A 7395-nucleotide genomic window follows, 5' to 3' on the forward strand; every position below is an offset into this window, starting at 1 on the left:
GCAAAGACCAAATGTGCCACACAGGCTGGAGTCCTGCTTGCTAATATCTCTAAGTTTTCTTTTTCATCTTGGCTCTGTTCCTAAAAACACACCTGCATGAAGCAAGGTGCTTCTTCCATCAGAGAATTTGATGTCTTCACAAAACTGCATAGGAGGAGAGTTATTAATTTTAATAACATCACAGATATCAAATATTCTAGAGAATATTGGGAAGTGTATCCAAGCAAAAAGAACATTGCTCTTGACCAAAAACTACCAGTTTGATTCTTTCTACCTCCCACTTCCTAGCTAAGACAACAGAGGACACACCACTCCTACAAGGCCCCACCATAGTGTCAGCTGTGGCTGTTAACAAGATACCTTGAGTTCATCCCACCCAGAAATGGGGACTTGGCTTCATAAACGATTCCCTGAAGTTCATTCTTCCTAAGAATGCACTTCTGGCTTTAACATTAAAGTCTCTGCAACCATTGGGCAGGGAACATGCCCAAGCATTCTTACTGTGATCATCATTTGTATTGGATATTATCAAGAATTTCTTCTCAGTAAGAATGGTGAGGCATTGCAACAGGGTGCTCAGGAAGCTGGTGGAATCACTGTCCCTGGAGGTGTTCAAGAACTGTGTGAATGTGGCACTAAGGGACATGGTTTGGTGGTAGGATGGTGATAGTTTGGGGGTTGGACTAGATGATCACAGGGGTCTTTTACAACCAAAATTGTTCTGCAGTTAATAAAACATCTGTCTCACCTGTCTGAAATTGCATTTGCATGATTACAAGCTTGTATGCTGACAGCTCTTCTTCCCCACTGCCTCAACTTTAGTTAGGGAATGCTTAAGTTAGAATATTTGGATGATTTTTTGTCCAGAACCTGGCACAAAGCTGCACAGTTATCAACATTTATTATTTGTGAGAATAAAAAGAATTCCTTACCAGCAGGTTGACAAGAGCCTTTAGATGCTGAGGAGGAAGCTCATCAATACATTTCTTTAGCTCAGTCAGAGCAGCTGAAGTCATCTCATCAACATTATATCGAGAAATTGGCCCAGCATACAGCTGCTCTACGGAGCCTTCAAGGAGTGTCTGAAGAAGACTGGGGACAACCTCATGAGAAGATCCAGCACCTGGAGTACGAAATACAAAGAGGAATATAAAAAAACCTTGGACTTGTACAGATTCAGCTCCTCCGTGAATATCAAAGCCTACCTGTAATGATCATTTTTCTTCCTCCCTCTGAAGCTGTCAGCACTTTTAGATGAAAGTAAACTGAAAATGTTTCTACTCCCGTAATCTCTCCTTTCTTCAAGTCCAAATCTTGTAGCTTTCTGATGTCAGTACCTACACAGCTGCCTGTGAAGCCTGACTTTGCTTTTAAGGTTGTCCTACTGTTATTCCAAAACCTCACAGCAGGGCTGCCCATACAATCCAATCTCCTTTCTGTGTTCTCTCTGCATTAGCTGTCTTTATTTAGTTATTGAGCTTTGATTATATATTATACATTATCTCTGTTTTCATGTGCATTTTCATCTTCCAAATTTACTTCTTTCCCCACATTTGTTTTCTGTTGTCTGACACTTTGTGTACCCTTGTGTCAAGGAAGCAAGCCTAGTGGTAACAATAGGTAATGGTAAGTAGTTATCCATCGTTAAAAACAAAGTTGTATTGGGTTTGTTTTGCCTAAGGTTGAGTCCCCACATCTGAACTAGTCTCTAGAACCAGCAGGACCGATCATCTAATCTAGTGCAAGTATATTATTGCTGGTTCTGAATCAATCCATCCGTTCAAAGGAGAGCCCAGAGTGAGTATTCAAATACTGGCCATCACACTGCAGAGCACGTACATCACATTGTGAACCCACTCAGTGTTTTTAAATGGCAAAACTTACCAAGTGAGGTGCAGTAAAGCATGGTGATGAGCAGCACAGCAGCAGTCAGCTTCATGGCAGCGAGAGCCATTTTTTTCTATACTGTGCAGTAAGCTGTGAATGCCAGTGAGTTACCTTTATAGCTTAATGCTAGAACCTGGGGTATATATATGTGGGAAATGGTCCCAACGGGTCATGCAGCTGTGCTAAGATTGGATCCAGGCCATGATTGTGAAGTGGATAGATGAAAAATGTGGGTGACCTCTGTACTCATTAATTGCTGCTGTTGCAACAGTGAACACACTGCTCTGTTAGTGAGAGTTCACGCTGACATTACATGTGAGATGTATGGTTCTGGAAGTGCAGTACAACCAGTGAGATTGTTCTCTGCAATCAGAGCATCCAATACACTTCATCTCGTCATTTTATTTGAGGCACTTTTTGAGCACAAATTCCAGCCTTCTGATATGGCTTCATGCATGCTGCCACTTTCCCTGCATAATTATCTTTATTATTATGTTATTGTTATCATTTTCCTCGCTTCCATTCTATAGTATCCATCCACATAGTATCTTGGACTAATGCACCACAATCTATGGTCTGGCAGTGCACATATTAAAAAGAGAAAGCTGATACGTGAGTGAAAATAGCTACAGACCAAGGAAAGATATTTTTGACAGCTTCTTCTATGTAGCTTTTCAGGTACTTTACAGCCAAACTTACACCGTCGCCACTAAGTCATGGAGAGATCGCTTCCACCTGAACTGACAGCTGAATCAGATTTGCTGATGAACTTTGGAATAATATCACCTTGCCCATCTTATACTAAAAACAAGAGAAGCACATTCTTAAGGTAAAAATTAAAGGACTATTGGCCAGCTAAAGCAACATTCAGCAGAGCCAGCTAATTCTTGAGTCACAGACTTAGTTCTGCTCGCTGGCAGCTAGTTAGGATTGCTAGGATTCTTTCTATTCCTTCCTCATAGGGGAAACCTCAACCAATTTTCATTATTCCATATAAAATACCTTCACATACCTCAGTCAACAAGTTGGTTTAACAGCTTCCAAAACATGTTGGTGCTACAGCAGTATTTTTCACATAGCTGTACAATGGAACATAGATGGAGAATAGCTGTCACTGTTGTTTGGTGGAAGCTTCTTGTCCTAACCACCTTTGTTCACAGAGGTGCTGGATTTGCCATGGATTCATCCTATTTATTAGTCTGGATTTTTTAAAGAAGAAGAACTGTTTTTATGCCGTGGTCTTTTGTTGATGGTTGGACTAAGTTACCTCAGTGGTTCTTCCAGCCTTAATGTTACATTGGGAACTTTCTGCGACATTCTGAAATACCGTATCATCTCTCCTTGTGCTGTCCAGTTAATGACAGCTGTAAATGTGAATACGCATGTATTTGAGAAAAGCAAATCCTGGTAAGGATGTTCCAAAGCCAATCATCATCCTATCATTTAATAAAGAAGACTGGTTAGCAAAGACAGTAACTGCTTTTATTTTATTATGAGAAAGCTAAATGGTTTGAAGATAGGGTTTCAGATCCTAGATAACACAGTTGGCTCTATTCTGTTGGAGCGTGAAAGTTCCTGTCCAAGAAATGGGGAAAGATGGGAAGATGGAAGTTCAGGGTCAGTCAGCACTTGGAGTCATCACAAAGGAGGGTCTTGGAATCATTCCTGCTCTTCACAGCGTTTTAGCAAGTTGTCCTATAAAAGAGTAAGAACAGTGGATGCAGGCATAGCACGAGGTAAAAATACATAGGGAAAATGCAGAGTTCCCTACCCTGTTATGTAAAATCATCGCAAAAGTTTCACTTAATCTTCCTTCTTCTCTTGCATCTCTAAGGTCTCCTGCCCTAAATCTCCCCCGAAAGGTCCCCCCCTCTGGGCACAACACTAGGTAGGGAAATTTCTCCTCAGCCCCAACCAGCAGGTCTTGGTTTCTCCAGCATGTACTCAGCAGCAGGGAGTGGGAGGCTGCTGGAGGAACTTCACCCAGCTTCCAGCTGAGACAGTGAAGGTCTTATACAGCCCTCTCAAATCACTTGTGATGCTGACATCTCAGGAGAGAAGGATGGAAATGAAAGTCTACATTCAAAATTCCTTTTGTCCCCATTAGAATAGTATGCAAACTTGGCTCCGAGAAAAATAAATGAACAAAACTATGGTCAGAAAGAATCAAATTACCATCATCTCTACTTTCGCCTCCTTCAGCTCTTCTGAGTGATCCTCTGCACACGCCTTCAGCTGAGTGGCAGCAGTTCTGACCAGAGGAGAAGACCCCACAAAGGGCTCGATGAACTCCAGGTATTGATCCAAAGGGTCATGGAGAACTGACAGCACAAACTTACGCAGGGTATCACAAGCAGCAGATGCTGAAAAGGAAGAACATGAGAACAGGCAGCAGCCAGTGACTATTAGAGCTGAAGGATGTTGTGCATTTTCCAATAGCTGTCTCTTCAGACCCAATGTAATTGCTTGAGATATTTCTTCAGGGTAACTGCTTCCTGGTGGACACATGCAATTAAAAGTCCAGGAGTAAATGAGGCCAACCAGAAAAGCTGTGTCCCTTCATGGCTGGAGATCTAGAATGTTAACACTCAGAGCTCATCTGAGCAAGGAGTCCAACACAAAATCTGTTAAGACTCCTGGTTTAAGGATGGTTACAGAGGAGAGAGAATTCTTCATGTTTAACTATTTTCCAGGTTGAAAGCAGAAGCTGATGGGAGTCATACTTACGAGAGCAGCTGTAAGATGCCAGGGCAACCAGCAGAAAAACAACTGTCAGCCTCATGGTGGCTTCTGCTGCACACAGTCCCCAGTTCGGTACAGCAGCCCAGCAGCTTTGGAGTCTTCCTGCAGAGCTGGCATTTATAAAGGAAGCAGCAGTCTGTGCTCCTCCTTTGACACTGATGTCAGTCAAGCAGCCTTACCTTCATAGCTACTGTGTATTTACTTACAGAGAAAAGATGCCCTTCCTCCATTCACAAGTGGCATGTGATTTCATTGGCGGTTTTTCCTCATTGAGCAACACAGAGGAAAATAGCTTTCCCTGCTATAGCAAACAAATCAGGGGGTTCTTTCTCTTTCTGTCCATAGAAGCAATGAAGCAGAGGCAGCTCTCTTAAACCAAGTGATATGTCCATTGCCAGTCTCTTCAGGGCACAGGCTGCCCAGAACAGCTGCAGGTGCCCTGTCCCTACAGGTGGTCAAGGCTAGTAATTATGGGGCCCTATTTGGCCTGATCTGGTGGGCTGTCTCTGCCCTTGGAGAGGATTGGACTAGATGGTCTTCAAATTCCCTTTCAACCCCAATTGCCATGCACCTATATAGATACATAACCTCTGAAATGGATCGTGGCCAAGTCAAGAAGCTGGTCCAAAGACTGGGATGGTCTGCACCTACAGCCACAAGCAGTTGAGCTGAGACCCGGCACTCTGATGGAGCTCAGAGAAGGAACAATTGGGCTCACAGCTCAGCTTTATTGGGGATGAAGAGCCCAGCTGAGGCTGGTCAGGATCATCAATGCCTCAGGGCCCTGGGTCCCGATTAACCACCTCACCCTTGGCTCTAAACTAAGTTCAGACATCTGCCTCAGGTGGAGACACCTGTACCATAAAGCTGCTGAAATTAACTGTGAGGAATAACTCAGCTCAATGGTTTGTGGCATTGGTACGTGTATGGTATATGGTAATTGTTACAGAGTATGTTATTTCATATACTTCTCATTCCACTCATCTGCCTCTTTGTATATGCACACACACACATATATATATATGTAGACATATACTCGCCAAAATTCACAGTCCTGCACATGGCAGAAGGACATGTTATTCAGGTGAGTTGTTTGTCACCATTGCAGAACCTGACCCAGTGCATCCATACATGAGAATTGAAATGCTAAAAGCCTTTTGTATGCTATAAAACAGTGCTTTGCACCCTTGGTCTCTCATACCTCATCTCTGGCTTTGTGTTTTTACCCGAGGTAAATGTACCACTTCATTTCATGAAATAAGAAGTGCTTCATCCCATTCAATAAGAACCTAGGAGATAGAAGAACACCTTTTGTTATTTACAGGCCTGCAAAGCCTTTCTGTGAGCTGTCATTATCCCCTTCACTTGAACAGTGAGCATGCGTGACATGTGTAACTCATCTCTGTAGGTCAGCCTTATGTTAAGGGTGCTGTGGTATAAGCATTGGGCAGAGCAGCCCAGAGTAAAGACATGGGAGAGCCGAATCCTGATTTGTGCAGCACCTTCCCACTCTGTTTGAGGCAGCAGTATGGGATGGAGAAAACACAGCAAGAGAAAAGCTTAAACTTCCTACAGGACACAAGGAAAGACTTCAAATGCTTGCTAAGAAGGTGGTTTCAAGTTATGGGCTCAATAAACATAACGTACTCAAGGCAAGAAATACCAGAATTTGATTTGGCCTGCCCCAAAAGGACTGTTCATTTGTTTGTTGTTCTAGCAGCCAATTTGTAGTGCAGTGTAAACAAGTATTGTGGATGACAGGCAGCCACCTGCACCAAAAGGTAGCCGCAGGTAGAGAAAGCTCTTGGCACGTGGAAATGGAAAGTTACAAGAAGAAATCAGAGACACTGATTTCACCAGCGCACCAGCATTTCTTCCCACTGCCATTTCAACCCTGGAAGTTGACAGTCCACATTCAGATCTCCGGGACATACTTTCACACTCAAGACTTCTACCAACCCCCTTGAAGGATATAGCCATTGCCACAATGCTCTTTCTTCCTGCAGCTTTACACTTCATAGCAGCTTTCCTATCCCACCAGTTTCCAGAGTGGCTCCATTTTCTTTACAGTTGTGATCTCATCAAAGTTTGGCCACAAGCTGCTGTTTTTGTACCCAGGAAGTAGCAGGCTATACTGGACACAGAGCCAATTATCCCTAGTCAGGCCTTCCTCCTACAAAGGGGAGGCCAAGAAAGGCATTAGCCACAATGAACACAGCCAGATTTATCCTCATTCTAAGGAGAAAGCATGTTCAGATATTAAATATAGGAAAGGGAACACCAGAATAAATAGTAACTGTCCTTACAGAGGGGCAGAGGGGAAGGGTAAGGCTTTGGCTGGGACACCAAGCTCTCATACACACCTAAAAGTGATTTTGAATACTGCTAGCTCCTTAAACTTGCTTTTCAGCACTTCTGAACCCAAATGGGAGCCAGGTGTGGCTCCTGTAAACAGACATGAAATAAGTGCTTTGACATGTCAGCGTTATCTTTAAACTACACTGAGAGGTCCTGGTTGCTATTTCTAAACCAGTCCTGTACTGCTGAGCAGATATGGCAAGTAAAAGCCCCTCTCCTTCCCCTCTACTCAGTTGTTCTAAGCAAAACTGAACCACAATCACTTACCTCAGAGGAGCCAGCTGCTTTCTCTACTTACTTGTAGAAGTTTGCAAGAAGTCACAATACTGCTTACTTTCAATGATGAATCTGGTATCTGGGAGAAGCAAAACTGATAATTTTGATGAAGTTGGTAGTGTAAGAGTCAAA

The sequence above is a fragment of the Excalfactoria chinensis genome, chromosome 5, assembly GCF_039878825.1.
Source record: "Excalfactoria chinensis isolate bCotChi1 chromosome 5, bCotChi1.hap2, whole genome shotgun sequence".
Lineage (NCBI taxonomy): Eukaryota > Metazoa > Chordata > Aves > Galliformes > Phasianidae > Excalfactoria > Excalfactoria chinensis.